Source organism: Natrix helvetica (assembly GCF_964273705.1).
Source record: "Natrix helvetica genome assembly, chromosome: 5".
Classification (NCBI taxonomy): Eukaryota; Metazoa; Chordata; class Lepidosauria; order Squamata; family Natricidae; genus Natrix; species Natrix helvetica.
The window spans coordinates 15,376,610-15,392,444 of record NC_138551.1 but is presented as its reverse complement, the minus strand read 5'-3'; the positions used below and the strand labels follow the sequence as shown (position 1 = coordinate 15,392,444).

The following is a 15,835-nucleotide window of genomic DNA, read 5'->3' as shown; positions in this document are numbered from 1 at the left end:
TTTCTTTGGAGTCTTCTTCAAAGAAGACTCCATCATCCCATCTCATCCAGGGGTGGGCTGCTGGGGTGTTCGCACGGGTTCGGGCAATCCTAGCTAGGATTCTGCCCAGTTTGGTGAACCCCCAAATGCCACCCCCAGCTCGCACGCCCACCCTACCCCCCTGACCTTCCTCCCTCCGAAATCTCCACATGGCCCGTTCATCATGCCAGGTAAGTACAGGGCCCACATGGAGGCTTGGGGATGGGGGAAAATGAGCCTACCAGAGTTTGGAAATGCTCTGTTTCCAACCTCCGGAGAGCCTCCAGAGTCCGAGGGGAGCAGTTTCCACCCTCCCGGAGGCTTGAGGAAAGCCTCCGGAGCTTGGGGAGCATGAAAAGCCCCACCCCACCATGGTGCCAGAGGCAGACTAAGCACGCCCACTACGGCCATGCCCACCCATCAATGGAGCAGCAACCCCATTGCTGCAATTTTTGAGGCCCACCCCTGATCCCATCTCATTCCATCAAGTTATAGTTGTTTTTGTCACATTATACTTATAACTCTGTCAGAAACATGGAGAACTAAAGATCCCATTTTCCCATACTATGCATAAGTGTGGAAATATTTTGAGATCTGGAGTGTAATTTCCAGGAGAACTTTTCCTCCAGGTTTCTTCTTCCTCCTTTTGTGTTCTGTTTACTTGCCTCCAGACCTTGGCTGCATATTCAGTTCTGAGCTTTTGCTGTCCTTTATTCTGGTGTGATACTGGCAAGATATATAACGAACACTGACTTTCAAGTCTTCATTCATGATAGCCTTCCAGCCTCTGTAGTCTGAGATGACATGGGTGGCAATTTTGGATCTGTTTTTGAAGAAATATTGCAGGGCTTTTGGTTGGTTTAATTTCTGCTGGCAAACATTATGGAAACACTAGGGAATTTCATCTTGAGAATTTAATTGTTTAAACATCATTTTGCTAGTTCAGATAGCTAACCCTTTCTGCCAGGATGTTGACTCTTTGAAAATCAATAGTTTAAAAATATTTATAACTTCAGGCTTTTCTAATACAGTAACTCATTTGACCTGAAAGACAATACTCCACTGCAAATATTTTAATTACAATAGCTTGATATAAGTGGTGATATAGAGCTGTTACATTTAGAAACCATCAGTAACCAATACCTCAATGATAAGTAACTACAAATAAGCTTCTGTGAAAAGGTAATTTGTCCACTGTTACTGATTTTTCCAGTAATATACTGTATTTCTACAGGAAAATACAATGTTAGGACTGAATCAAAACATCCTCCTGATTCTCTGCTATTTTCACAGGTTGCTAAATGAAGATTGTTCTGAGTAATTTGAGTTGAAATGTGTGCCAGATCATCAAAACTTTGTAACTGTCACTTTTTAATTTTGCTGTTATCTGGTTTATAACACTTGTTTGAATATGGTTTTTAACTTGTTTTTAATCTATAACTTTTATATTATTTTATTGCTAGGTAATAATAGATAATAGATAGGTAGGTAGGTAGGTAGGTAGGTAGGTAGGTAGGTAGGTAGGTAGGTAGGTAGATAGATAGATAGATAGATAGATGTTAGATAGACAGATAGACTGATAGATTTTAGAGATTAATAGATAGATGATAGGTAGGTTGGTAAGTAGGTAGGTAGATAGATAGATAGATAGATAGATAGATAGATAGATAGATAGATAGATAGATAGATAGATAATAGATAGATAGATAGATAGATAGATAGATAGATGATAGATAGATAGATAGATAGATAGATGATAGATAGATAGATGATAGATAGATAGATAGATAGATGTTAGATAGACAGATAGACTGATAGATTTTAGAGATTAATAGATAGATGATAGGTAGGTTGGTAAGTAGGTAGGTAGGTAGGTAGGTAGGTAGGTAGGTAGATAGATAGATAGATAGATAGATAGATAGATAGATAGATAGATAGATGATAGATAGATAGATAGATAGATAGATAGATAGATAGATAGATAGATAGATAGATATAGCAATAGCAATAGCTATTAGACATATACCACTTTACAGTGCTTTAAAGCCCTCTCATTTAATGATAGCCTTTAAATAGATAAAGTGGGAAAATGGGTCTGGTCACCTGTGTACCTCAACCTTCAACTGCAATGACTTATGACTGGATTTCTAACTCCCGTTGTGGTCATAAGCTGAGGACTACCTGTACTTCTCTTCACAGATCATTTCATGACATTTTCCTAGTCCAAAATTTTCTCATAAACATAATATTTTCCATAAACATTGCATCTCTTTGCTCTCAGCATCTGCTTCAGGTATAAAATTTGGGTTACCGTAACTAAGTTACACGCCACTTTTTTTTCCTTCCTAAAATTTATTAAGCGAGGGTATGATTCAGAATGATTAGGATTAATGAGGAAAGAGCAAAACCACAGCAGACATTTGTAAGAGCATTATCAAATTAGTCATTATTACTTAGGGACCTTCTGCTGAATTTGTTTCTGCCAAAAGTGATAAAATGGAAAATCAAACTGACTTTAAGCACATTCTAATGTTGGCATTTACATGGAGATGTTGACGTGTTGTCAACAAAATTCAGATTCACAACCGCTGCGAAATGAGGTTTGAAGGCTATGTCTGTTTCTGAGGTTTTGTCTCATGAAATATAAATTAATAATTAATATGTATGAGGAAATGTAAATTGGGATGAGACAATGACCTAATTCCTATTTAAATAGGATTTCTATTCTGCACAGCAGCTTTCTTTAAGTTATGCATCTATTTCTTTATTAAAAAAATATTTCTGAGCCAATATATCCTAGGGCAATGTACAGAGGTTTGACTACAGCTATTATTATAAACATACAAACACAATATAATAAAACAGGCATAGACTACAATGTACCATCTTTCCCAACAAATTACTTTTGATATGTTTTTATCTATCACTTCTAAGTGCAGTAGACTCTCGAAAGTCAAGTTGAACTATTAAAATGAGAAACTCTAGAAGCCTACAAACAAAATAAATCAAGTTTCATTTAAAGCTAATGGCTAATTGAAAAGAGAAAGACAGACACTGGTAGGGTGATACCTGTAGGAATCAACCAGTGAATGATGAACAAGAAGCAGGAGAACCATAAATCAGGTCTCTTGGTGTCCATAGTCTGTACTGACCTCTTGTTTGGTCCTGTTGGCCATCTCTTACCATGTGGACTGGAATTTCTGAAGTTAGTTTAAGAAGCACCTGGAAGCCATGCAGAATTGCCTTTCAAGTTGCTAAATTTGGGAAAATATACCAACCTTTTAGAATAAACACAGTTTCAGACATGTAAGCCATCTTTTCTTTTGGACCTGAGGCCTGCCACACTTTCTATTATTCTACTATGCATTTCCCACTATTGTGGGAAAATGGGAGGGGAGGGTTTCTACGGAGTTGGGTGATACGTAGCCATAACAAAATACTTTCAAAAAGCCAAGGTCATCCTTCGTCTTTGCACCTGGCTGGAACTGGATGGGTGAAAGCTGCCAACATGCCAGTGGAAGATTGGGCCATGTGATGGACTTATGGGTGTAGGGGCAGGATCTTGAACTTTCAACTGGGTGGGAAAACCTGGAAGCTTTCAGATTTGGGTTTTCCCAGATGTGCCAACATGGCTCTCTTAATAAATTGGAACTTTGCTTTGGACTCTGATTTACTTTTGGATGCTATTTGAAATCCTGACACACATACTACAATGATCCTTCCTCCTTCTCTCTTCATTTCTGAAGATGTTACCATTGCCTTATTTTTGAACTTCAGATGTGAAGGCAATTGCTTATCCAACCAGAAATAATAGAAAGATACGATATGTGCAGGTTCAGGGAAACTCAAAATTTTGCATTATCTTATAATTATTCTGAGAGGAAACTCCTAGGCTTAATTGACCAAGAAAGAATGAATATTCATGTGAGGATGAAGTATATACTGTTGTTATCCTTTAGTGTTTGGGAAGAAGTCCTAAGGAAGAAAGAAAGGAGGTGAAAATTTTGAAAGACGGCTTTACTAACAAGGAGCAATCAACGCGGCAGCTATTTCTTAGGCCTGTGCCATCTTTTAGATTTGATTCCAAAAAGTGTTTTGGAGTATGTTAGATCAAGAACGTCATATCTGTCCACGTGATTCTACAGTAGCTTCTTTATGAGATCTCGTGCCTTCTACACACTTCAAAACACCTTTCTGAAATTGCATCTAAAGCTCCACAGCTCAACTATTTACAATATTCATTAGGTTATTAAATACATCCCTTGGATTACTTCACATATAAAGGCATCATGGAGTGTTTTATAGTCAAATTATAAAATTCAATAATAAACTTTAATTAATGAAATAAAACATTCATTAAAATGGAGAGAATGGAAACAATAACAAAACAGAAATAAACAATTTGTTCAATATTCATGCAGGAAAGGTCTTGGTAAAATGAGACTTCACCAGGTACCTAAGTATCAAACCCATCTGGTAGGTCTCCAGGAAGATTAGAATTAGTTTTATTAACATTAGCTTAAGCAACATGTTGCATTCTGATGGTTTTATGCCTCCAGAGGTGATATTCAGCCAGCTTGGACTGGTTTACAATACAGTACAATACAATACAATACAATACAATACAATACAATACAATACAATACAATACAATACAATACAATAGTAGAGTTGGAAGGGACCTTGGAGGTCTTCTAGTCCAACCCCCTGCCTAGGCAGAAAACCCTATACCGTTCCAGACAAATGGCTATCCAACATCTTCTTAAAGACTTCCAGTGTTGGGGCATTCACAACTTCTGGAGGCAAGCTGTTCCACTGATGAATTGTTCTAACTGTCAGGAAGTTTCTCCTCAGTTCTAAGTTGCTTCTCTCCTTGGTTAGTTTCCACCCATTGCTTCTTGTTCTGTCCTCAGGTACCTTGGAGAATAGCTTGACTCCCTCTTCTTTGTGGCAACCCCTGAGATATTGGAACACTGCTATCATGTCTCCCCTAGTCCTTCTTTCTCTTAAGCTAGACATACCTAGTTCCTGCAACCGTTCTTCATATGTTTTAGTCTCCAGTCCCCTAATCATCTTTGTTGCTCTTCTCTGCACTCTTTCTAGAGTCTCCACATCTTTTTTACATCGTGGCGACCAGAACTGAATGCAGTATTCCAAGTGTGGCCTTACCAAGGCATTATAAAGTGGTATTAACACTTCACGTGATCTTGATTCTATCCCTCTGTTGATGCAGCCTAGAACTGTGTTGGCTTTTTTGGCAGCTGCTGCACACTGCTGGCTCATGTTTAAATGGTTGTTCACTAGAACTCCAAGATCCCTTTCACAGTTACTACTATTGAGCAAGGTACCACCTATACTGTACCTGTGCATTCCGTTTTTGTTGCCTAAATGTAGAACCTTACTCTTCTCACCATTGAATTTCATTTTATTAGATAGTGCCCAATGTTCAAGTTTGTCAAGATCCTTCTGTATCTTAAGCCTATCTTCTGGAGTGTTGGCTATTCCTGCCCAAACCAGTAGTGGAAAATGTGGGTGAACTGACCCACCCACACCGGCTCTATGCCATCCTATTTAGGCACATTTTTGAGGCCGGGAGGTGAATGCACAAGCAAAGCACATGCGTGGAAGGCCGGGTGAATGCATGGAAGAGGCACATGAGCTGCAACTGGTGGTAACAAAAGGTGAAACCCACTGCTGTGTTCCTCCTCCAGACTTATTCTCCAGTGAATCTGGGAGCCGTCTCCATATTATCTGTTTCTCGAGCCTTTAAAAATTGTTTCAGCCCCCTTTACCCAGGTAGTAATTCTTGCATATTGCTTGCCTCTCCTTTATAACAAAGGATTTCATACACAGCTTGTGATTTTGGGAAGAAAAAAAGCATTCCAGAGTTAACCATGGAGAAGGTTATCTGTGAGTAACTGCAAGATAACACTTTGTCAATCTCAGGACTGATCTTCTCTGATGAATTTGTCAATCAACTAAATCGGCATTAGCTGGCACAGTCCCAAACATGTCTTTGAATGTTAATTGGCAACCATTGCAATTGTTTTGGGAAAACCATACATTAATTTCAGAGGTGAGGTTCACTTACCTTCCCTACCGGTTCGCAAATGTGAGCACGGTAGCGCATGTGCAGTGCTCGCGTATTACGTCGGGTTGCGTGGGCGGAGCCTCCGGCAGCCACCGCTACTGGTTCACCTAAACCAGAGAGAACCAGCTGAATACCAACTCTTATTCATTTTCTTCATTTTTCACATCTCTGCATAACTTGTTTTGAGATTTTAACAGATACCTCCTTCCAAGTATGTATTCAACATCATAAGGCAACTAGCAGCAATTTTTCCTGTTAGGTTTGTAGGTCAGCCGCTGTTGAAAGGTGACATGTTTTCCCTGCCGCTATACAGGCTAGAATTTTAACCAAAGAAAAAAGTGGAGAAACTCAGGAAAACGGGATTGTGTGCCTCTTGCGTAAATTTGTCATTGCGATGTGGAATTATGACATGAATTAAAAGAAAGAGGAGTGATGGCAGTGTCCTCTTCATTTCATTCCTTCATAAACACATCCTGTTTAATTTCCTAATCAGTCTGCATTTTAAAGAACAAAACCACAAAATGCTCAATTTTCTGTAACAAACACATAATTATATCATTAACACTTTACATGAAAGATGCATTCTTTTTTCAGTCTTGTCCGAATTATGCCATTTTTTAGACAAGCATTCAGCTGAAAACAACACGGCAAACTTCAGACAAGTCCCACACTCTGAAAAATCCTTATATTGCAATCCACAGATTAATCTGAAAATATGAAATTGGTTTGCTTTACTGTGAAATAATGAATATCCCAAATTCTCCCCATTCTTAGCCATGAATGTGGCAAAGAAAAAATATATCAATTGCCAGGTGTGTGTGATATAGTCTTCCTTTTGTTCCTGACCCAGGTAGCTGTAGAAATGGTGTTCTTATGTTATATTATATATTCATTCATTCATTCATTCATTCATTCATTCATTCATTCATTCATTCATTCAATTCAATTCAATCAATCGATCATCTTATCTGTCTGTCTGTCTATCTATCTATCTATCTATCTATCTATCTATCTATCTATCTATCTATCTATGTATCATCTATCTATCTATCTATCTATCTATCTATCTATCTATCTATCATCTATCTATCATCTATCTATCTATACCATCTATCTACCATCTAGCTATCTATCATCTAGATATCATCTAGCTATCATGTATCTATCCCTCCCTCCCCCTCTCCTCTCTCTATGGATCTATCGATCTGTCTATTGATCTAGTAAAAGTTTTACCCATCCTCCCATCATGTCTGATTCTAAGGGATGGTGTTTATTTCTGAAGATGTTTCTGTGGTCATGTGGTCAGCATGATATCATGCCACAGTGCAGAGCATGTGGTGAAACATGGAACATTGTTACCTTCCCATCAAAGTGACACTTATTTATCTACTCCATTTTCATGCTTTCAAACTACCGTAGGTATTATGCAGGAGCTGGTGCTCACCCTATTGCACAGGTCTTGAACCTGGGCTACTGGGTTTAAGAAGCTCAGCTTCTTAACTGCTGAGCCAATGCGCTTCTATACATACACACACACGCCTCCAAAAATCCCACATAGAGACAGTGGCGCAGTGGTTAGACTGCAGTACCGCATGCTGATCACCGGCTGCCAGCAGTTTGCCAGTTCGAATCTCAGCAGGCTCAAGGTTGACTCAGCCTTCCATCCTTTCAAGGTTGGTAATATGAAGCCCCAAAGTGTTGGGGGCAATATGCTTACTCTGCAAAACCACTTTGTTAGATTGGGTAATGGATAGGCAGACACAGGCGTAAAGGTAACAACAGCTCTTTATTAGGTACAACAAGTGAGAACAATCCAGCGAAGGTTGAGTCTGACAGCAGCCCTTTTATAGGGAGCTGTCAGACCCTTCGACCAATAGGATTAAACCTCTGTTCCTGCAGGAACAGAGGACCTTGGTGGAAACTGCTGTAGTTAAAGCAAGTATCTAACACACTTAGAGAGGGCTGTAAAGCATTGTAAAGCAGTATATAAATCTAAGTGCTATTGCTATATTGAAATACCCATTTCTTCTCATCTATGTTCTTGACCTACAGCATGTGATGATTGCGATTCGGATGTGAAAATATTCTCCATTAAAGAAACTTTATCATTACCCCAACTATCTGTAGGTAATGTAGGCAGCATTGATTGTATAACATTCAATGATAATGCTATTCAAATAGCTTGTTGAATGCTAATAGGAAATTCAACCAGTCAAGTAATCGGAGGGAAAACTTGAAGTTCCCTGCCCTATTCACAAAGCAACTGAAATAGTTCATGCAGATAAGGATAGAGGTTTGCAGTCTCCTTGCTCCTTCTGTTTAAGAGTTTAATAATCTTTCCTTTCTCCCCAATGACATGAAATGCAAAGGATATGCTAAGAGCCATTAGCCTAGCAAACAACCGTTCAATTTATGCCTTGTGTTAGTATTCAAATATATATTTAGCAAAAAGCTGATTATACAGTCTTAATAACCTTGCATTTTGGCACTTGATTTGTTTTATTAAGCGAGGTGAGTAAAGATGCAGAAGAGGGAGAGGATTTTTTTTTTAAAAAAATAAAATAAATATATTTGAATATGGATGAGTACAGTTTCTGTCAATGCTGCTTGCCTTGTAATTGGCAAGCTACCTTTCAGTGTCCAATCATTGTCTATAAAATACTACTGTAATTTGCAATTTATTGATTTCGTTTTATCATTGCTATACAAATGTCTCTGAATGAAATGGGGGGAGGATCATTTCAGCAAGTAGCTTTTAAACTGGAATCTAAAACTCTAACCTTTCCATTCCTTTTAAATAATTAGTGAATTCTCATATCCAATTAAGTCTACTTAATTATTTAGGTATCCTAACTAGTTTAGATTTAGTTATTTCGGTTTATTGAACTCTGCCTACAGCCTAATTTAAACATCAGCTTTGAAGTAGGATAGCTGATGGAACTTGATCCGGAGCCGTGAAATGTATCAAGTGATACATTTTCAGCAGACTTCATTCATGAAATCACTTAATGCAGGGGTGTCCAAACTTGGCAACTTTAAGACTTGTGGACTTCAACCCTCAGCAAAGCTGGTTGGGGAATTGCTGGTTGGGGGTTGAAGTCCACAAGTCTTAAAGTTGCCAAGTTTGGACACTCCTGACTTAATGGGAAGGCAGGATTAAAAGCTTCACGGGATACATTTTATACCTAAGTACTGGGTTTGAGGAGCCTTTATTTCTTCATCAAATCAGAATACTTATATTTGGTTCACGAACAATAAACACCAGTACACAATTTAAAGTATAGTGCTTAAAAAAAATACCTTGTAGCTAAGATGTTATAGAGCAGGGATCTCCAATCTTGGCAACTCTAAGGCTTGTGGACTTCAACTCCCAGAATTCCACAGCCTGAGGAATTCTGGGAGTTGAAATATACACGTATTAAAGTTGCCAAGGTTAGAGACTCCTGTTATATAAGTTATCCATGTTAGGCCTGGAGTTCAATTTGATTTGAAATCAGGAAGGTAGAAGAGCACATCATCATCATCAATCCTTTATACTCTTCTATGAGTCTTGTGACTCTTTTGGTTTTTCATATGAGGATGGAATGAGGCAACTTGTCACAGCCACAGTCAACTCACCTTGGTCAACTTGGTGCGGCCAATTTGCCAGGCCCAACTCACTGCCAGACTCGCTGCAGGGCAATTAAACATTTCAATTATTTAAAATCATTACAAAAAAATGCTTTAATTTTTGTTGTTCACATTTCATTTTGTCACTCCTTTCTCATTATTTAATGATTTTATTCTACTATTTCTTTGATGTTAATGTAACTCGTCCTGTGGCAAGCCATAATGAGTTGTCATTGACCCTTTGGAGGGATAGCATTATTGCTATTTTTCAGAGCCAGAAGATATTTCATAACAAAGGTTAACCACATGAGGTGTAGTACTAAATGTGTGTCCAGGGAGGCCTTTAGTATCCATGGTTTGTTGTCACCCCAAAAAAATCTGGTGTCACCTTCACTGAGTTGCTGGATGGTCACTAATGCCATTAATACTGATCTCTAAGAGAAGACATGGTCAATGTTCAATCTTTGTCCACCATCATCTTCATGACAATCAGTACTGTTCATCTGGTTGACTTTTGTGCTATACTCCTAATATCTGTTGTTTGTCCATCCCATCAGTTGTGTGACTTTCTTAGGGCAAAGGACAATTATTTACAATAGGTTCTCCTGAAGGAAATTATTTGTTGAGTGACACTAAATCTGTTGGCCTGGTCCAATGATTTAGGGACAGAATATTCTGGGACCATGAAGTGTTTTTGTTTTTGCAGAAACTCAGTGCATTTTCAGTGTGATATCTACTTATATGAAGGTTGATGCTAAGTTTGCCCCCTCCTGAAAAACTGCAATATTTGACAATGTGCTGACGCTTGAGTTCAATCTCCAAAATAGCTAAGTATTGTGACCAAAGTAAAATTATTTCTTACCTTGTGGAATATTGTACTTAGGACATTTTGAAAAACATAGCATTGCCATTTTGAAGATTGGATTTAATGCAGACTAGCCATATGCCACCCCCATTTCAGCTGATAAAGGGCAATATTTTGAGAACTATTATTTTGATCATGCACAATAATATTTTTCAGTCACATAAATGACTCATAACTACTTTTCTTCTTTTAATAAAATTCCTTTTGTATGTTGATTTCCCTTCATTTTTTTTCAGCCTGAGTTGTTAATCTTGAAAAAAAGGTTTTATCATCTTCAGAATTGCTGTCTGGAGATATTAATTATTTTCCTGGTTTGATGTTGTCACTAAAATGGACCCATTAAGAATGAGTGATAGATATAGTAATTTCATTAGCACCATCAATAATGCATTGCACTTACCTTTTAAGAATCTTTCTAAATAGATTACAGTGACTGGGAATTATATTTACGTGATCAAAATAGTTAAGGTTGAAGAGAAATATTATGAAGCAATTAGTCAACTGGAATTGGATTGATGTTCTTTTAATAACATAATGAAAAAATTATGGTGTTTCAATAGTCCATGTATCATTTGGAGAGCTTAATATAAACTTGCCACATAGTATTTTCTACACAAATCACAATCCCATCCCACACATACAATCTTATTCTTGCATACAAAGATATACATGGTATGTATGTATGTATGTATGTATGTATGTATGTATGTATGTATGTATGTATGTATGTAAATAAGGAATTTGAACCCTTCTTTTGAAGAAATGAATCGTCCCATTGACACTGGGATCAATATCTTTGGTTACATGGTACTCCATCTTCCCTACAAATTATATTTTTCATCTTTGCTATAATAAAGTTCTGCATCTGATTGTTCTTGAAGGTGGAAATGTAAACCTATCTGAGAACTTCCAGGGAAGGTATGCCAAATTAAAGAATAGAATAGAATAGAATTCTTTATTTGCCAAGTGTGATTGGACACACAAGGAATTTGTCTTTGGTGCATATGATCTCAGTGTACATAAGGAGAATTAAAAAATACATTCATCAAGAATAAAAAGATACAACACTTAATGATAGTCAAGGTTACTAATAAGTTATCAAATCATACTAGTAAACAAATAAAAACAATATAAATCGACAGATACAGGCAACATGGTTATAGTCATAAGTGGGAAGAGATAAATACTAGGAAGGAAGAGAAGAATAATACTAATACGGTCTTAGTACATTTTTTGACAGTGTTGAGGGAATTATTTGTTTAGCAGAGTGATAGCGTTTGGGGGAAAAATGGCATTGTGTCTAGTTGTCTTGGTGTGCAGTGCTCTATAGTGTCATTTTGAGGGTAGGAGTTGAAACAACTTATGTCCTGGGCGTGAAGGGTCTGTAGGTATTTTACAGCCCTCTTTTTGACTCGTGCAGTACACAGGTCCTCAATGGAAGGCAGGTTGATAGCAATTGTTTTTTTCTGCAGATCTAATTATCCATTTAAGTCTGTATTTGTCTTGTTTGGTTGCAAACCAGACAGTCATGGAGGTTAGGGTTAGAGTAAGGGTTAGGGAAGGCTCTATGAGAGTGGAACCAACAACCAAGGTAAAGACCAAGGATCAGATGCGTAGATGGTTTCTTGAAAGCGCTCCAGATAGAGTGGATAAGATATTGCCCACGTGTATTCTGGATGTCTGTTTCTCATGAAGAGACCACAAGATAATGGTTTTCTGCAGGACTAAGCATTGGGAAACAAAGGAATTAACCCTCTTGCTCATAACAGTGTCAGAGACTTTTAAAAGACGCTCAGTTTGCAAACCACATTTTGTAATCACTTTTGGAAATTGCTCATTAACTGCTACTAAGCTATTAGAGACCTTTGGATTTGCAAGTTTGAAAATGCTGGGCAAGTTACCTTCAATCCTGAATGAAACAAAATTTTAATTATAACCTTATAAATTATAGCACCTGAAATAAACAACGAGAAAATAACTAAGATTTTGATCTCAGAAAACTATAGACGTTCTAAGCATCCAGATAAAATTTTCCCCACCCAATTGAAAGTTCAAGATCTTGCCCCCACACCCACAAGTCCATCACATGGCCCAATCTCCCACTGCCATGTTGGCAGTTCCACCCACCCAGTTCCGATCAGGTGCAGAGGTGTAGAGACAAAGGATGACTTTGGATTCTAGAAAGGAATTTTATTTTAACAACATCATTCTACTCCTTACCATCCCCCCTCCCATTTCCCCACTAATGAAACAGTATAGTAGAATAGAATATTGGTGTGGCAGGCCAAATATCGCTAAAGGAACTGGCTGCAGGCCTGACAAATTGTTTATAATGATAATTTTCAGAAATCCTCATAAAGGTAGCCAATTAGCAACCATTCAGTTACCACGGATCTACCAAAAGGAATTTACAACCAGGATTTAAAGTTTTGATGACTGCCCCCTCTGTATCATGTCATTGTGTCCTGTGGTTTTGGGTCCGCAAAATCTGGATCACATTTAGAGCCATTTGCATTGTCCCTTGCTCACACATCCACAATTTATCACTTTTTTTTAAAACCAGAAGCCAGCATTTACTTCTGATTTCCAGCAAAAATTTAAAAAAGCCCATTTCTGTCAATGGGTTCACTTAACAACAGCCATAGTTGTCTAAGAACTGCAAAAAATGTTATGAAATCAGATCAGTCATGTGGCTATGATTTATAACCATCATGACATATAAGAGAAGTTCTGAGCTCCATTATGGAAGTAAGTCAAAGATTGGTATGAGTTTGTGTCTCATGAACATCTAACGTTGTGACATTAAAAAAGAAAAATAGCTACCCCTGTGCATTAAATAAAACATCTTTGAAGAACGAAGGACAGACTTGGTCCCCTGTTTCAGAAAATGAAATGGCAAATTCTGAAGAATGCAAAGCAAAATTGAGACACTGGGGGCTGGCGGGGGGGGGGGGGCAGAGTTCTCCTCGCAGAATTCTTCCAGTGAGTCTCAAGCTAGTTTGTTCTCCATAGTTGGGATGGAGGAAGATGCTATCTCAGTGTTTTGCCAATCCATTTGGCTTATTTACAGGAATCTACTTTCCTCATGGACAGTTGGTTTTATGAGATTGCTTTTTCCAGTCTTAAATTTGCACGTAAATATGCAATTTGTTTTAAAAGTAAACATGCACATTAAATATATATGCATCCTTGCTTATAGGTATTTTTTTTTCTTAAGGTACATGATTTCTTTTAAGCTATACTGTATAATTCAATTGAGATGTACAACTTTGCCTTTCGTGTTCTCTGCTATAATATGTTTTGTAAACCATTTGTATTAATACACGCAATTTGGTAGACAGTTTTGCAATGTGTACATACCTTTGGGCAAATATTCTTACTGAATAACTCAATTCTAACATTTGGATATTCCCGTTAAACAATGGCCATGTTTCAATTCCAGCTTTGCATCCAAAACTGCAAATGGGAAAAGTGTGCATTCAAAATTCATCCAGAACAAATTTCTTCCAGTCCATAAAATAATCTGAAAAAAAAAATTAAAGTCCTGTATGGCATGGATCAGTGGTGGGTTTAAAATTTTTTTAGAACCTCTTCTGTAGGTGTGGCCTGCTTTGTGGGAGCGGCTTGCTGGCAATGTGACTGAGTGGGAGTGGCTTGCCAGCCATGTGACTGGGTGGGAGTGGCTTGGCAGTCATGTGACTGGGTGGGCATGGCCAACTTGTAAAATGTGGTGAAACTCACTTAACAACGCTCTTGCTTAGCAACCAAAAGGTTGGTTCACAAACTCTGGCATTTGAAGCATGCAAGTCTTAAAGCTGTCACGTTACAAGACCCTTGTACCCCCAGCCCTTTAGAAAAAAAAACCCCAGGGGTGTTCAAACTTGACAGCTTTAAGACTTGTGGACTTTAACTTCCAGAATTCCTCCTCCAGTCATGTTGGCTCAGGAACTCTGGCATTGAAGTGTGCAAGTCCTAAAGCTGTCAAGTTACAAGACCCTTGCACCCCTAACCCTTTAGAAAAAAACCCTGGGGTGTTCAAACTTGACAGCTTTAAGACTTTAAGGTTTAGATAAGGTGTGCGGGGCGATTGGTGAGTCAGTGAATCAGTGAGCGGGGGGTGGGGCAAGTATGGTGCAGATGGGCAGGGGGAGGGAGCTGGAACTGGTTCTAAACGGCACTGTAGATTTGTGGAACCTCTTCTATAGAAGGGCAGGTAGACGGGGCCAGCCAGAATTTCTGCTACCAGTTTGGGCAAACTGGTGTGGCAGAATATCACCTCTGATTGGAAGTGATTAACAGGATAACCTTTAAAGAATGTGAAGAATTTGAAAGCAGAGTAGATCTATGGAAAGCTACAACCAACCAACACTGGATGGAACCAACAGAGAAGTTGGAACCTGGGTCTGATGAAAGCTGGGTAGTATGGACATCATTAAAGACACTGCTGTATGTATACAACAAGATCCAAAGACACTCTGAACAAATGAGGCTATCCAGTTGCTTCTGCTCTTTGGAATTGTAGTCTTTTGCAGACAATGACACACATGTATACCCGCCCAATCAGTGTACACTTGAGGATGTCATGGCAATGCACAGAACACAATGTTGTTAGTTTCTGGGCAAGATCTGCTTAAGTTGTGCCTATTTTAATCTTGTGTTTTATATTGATATGCCTTATTGTGATGCTTCTGACACGAATAAACAAACAATAGCATTGTCATTGCTTCTATATTTATCTTTTTTATTGTTTATAAGATTAGCCATAGATCAGAAATTTTATTCCGGTGATGGCCAAAAAGGGGGCACGTGCATTCGTCTGGGCCGAAACCTGTAAGAGGAGCTCCCCAGTGGGCATGGGGTGGGCGGGAAATGAAGCTGGTCTTCGGTTACTGGCATGCATGTGCACGCAATGATCAGCTGGCTGGTGCGCATGCTCATGCTGGAAAACGAAAGACCAGCTCTTCCAGTTGCTGGCACTGCCTCACACATGAAGATCAGCTGATTGTCGCATGTGCATGTTTGCCAGAAACCCAGAAGAGGGCAATACCACACATGCCAGGCGACATGGCTTCGCATGCCACTTTGGACACACATGCCATCGGTTTGCCATCACGGTTCTATTCTCATTCTGGGCTTCTTTTCTCACCTTACTACAACATTGTCTTGAGATGCAAGAGGGATTTTCCAGCAGCAGCATCTTTAAATGTTTAAATGCTGTTGTAAGTTATGAAAGTCCCTAAGCCTTTAGGGAT

At 38.6% G+C, this 15,835-nt stretch overlaps 1 protein-coding gene across 4 annotated transcripts in view; it reads left to right on the top strand.

Moving 5' to 3' along the window:
* Positions 1-15,835, top strand: part of NAALADL2 (N-acetylated alpha-linked acidic dipeptidase like 2) — a 706,416-nt gene that overhangs the window by 687,948 nt on the left and 2,633 nt on the right. The gene's annotated exons all lie outside the window — the stretch shown is intronic.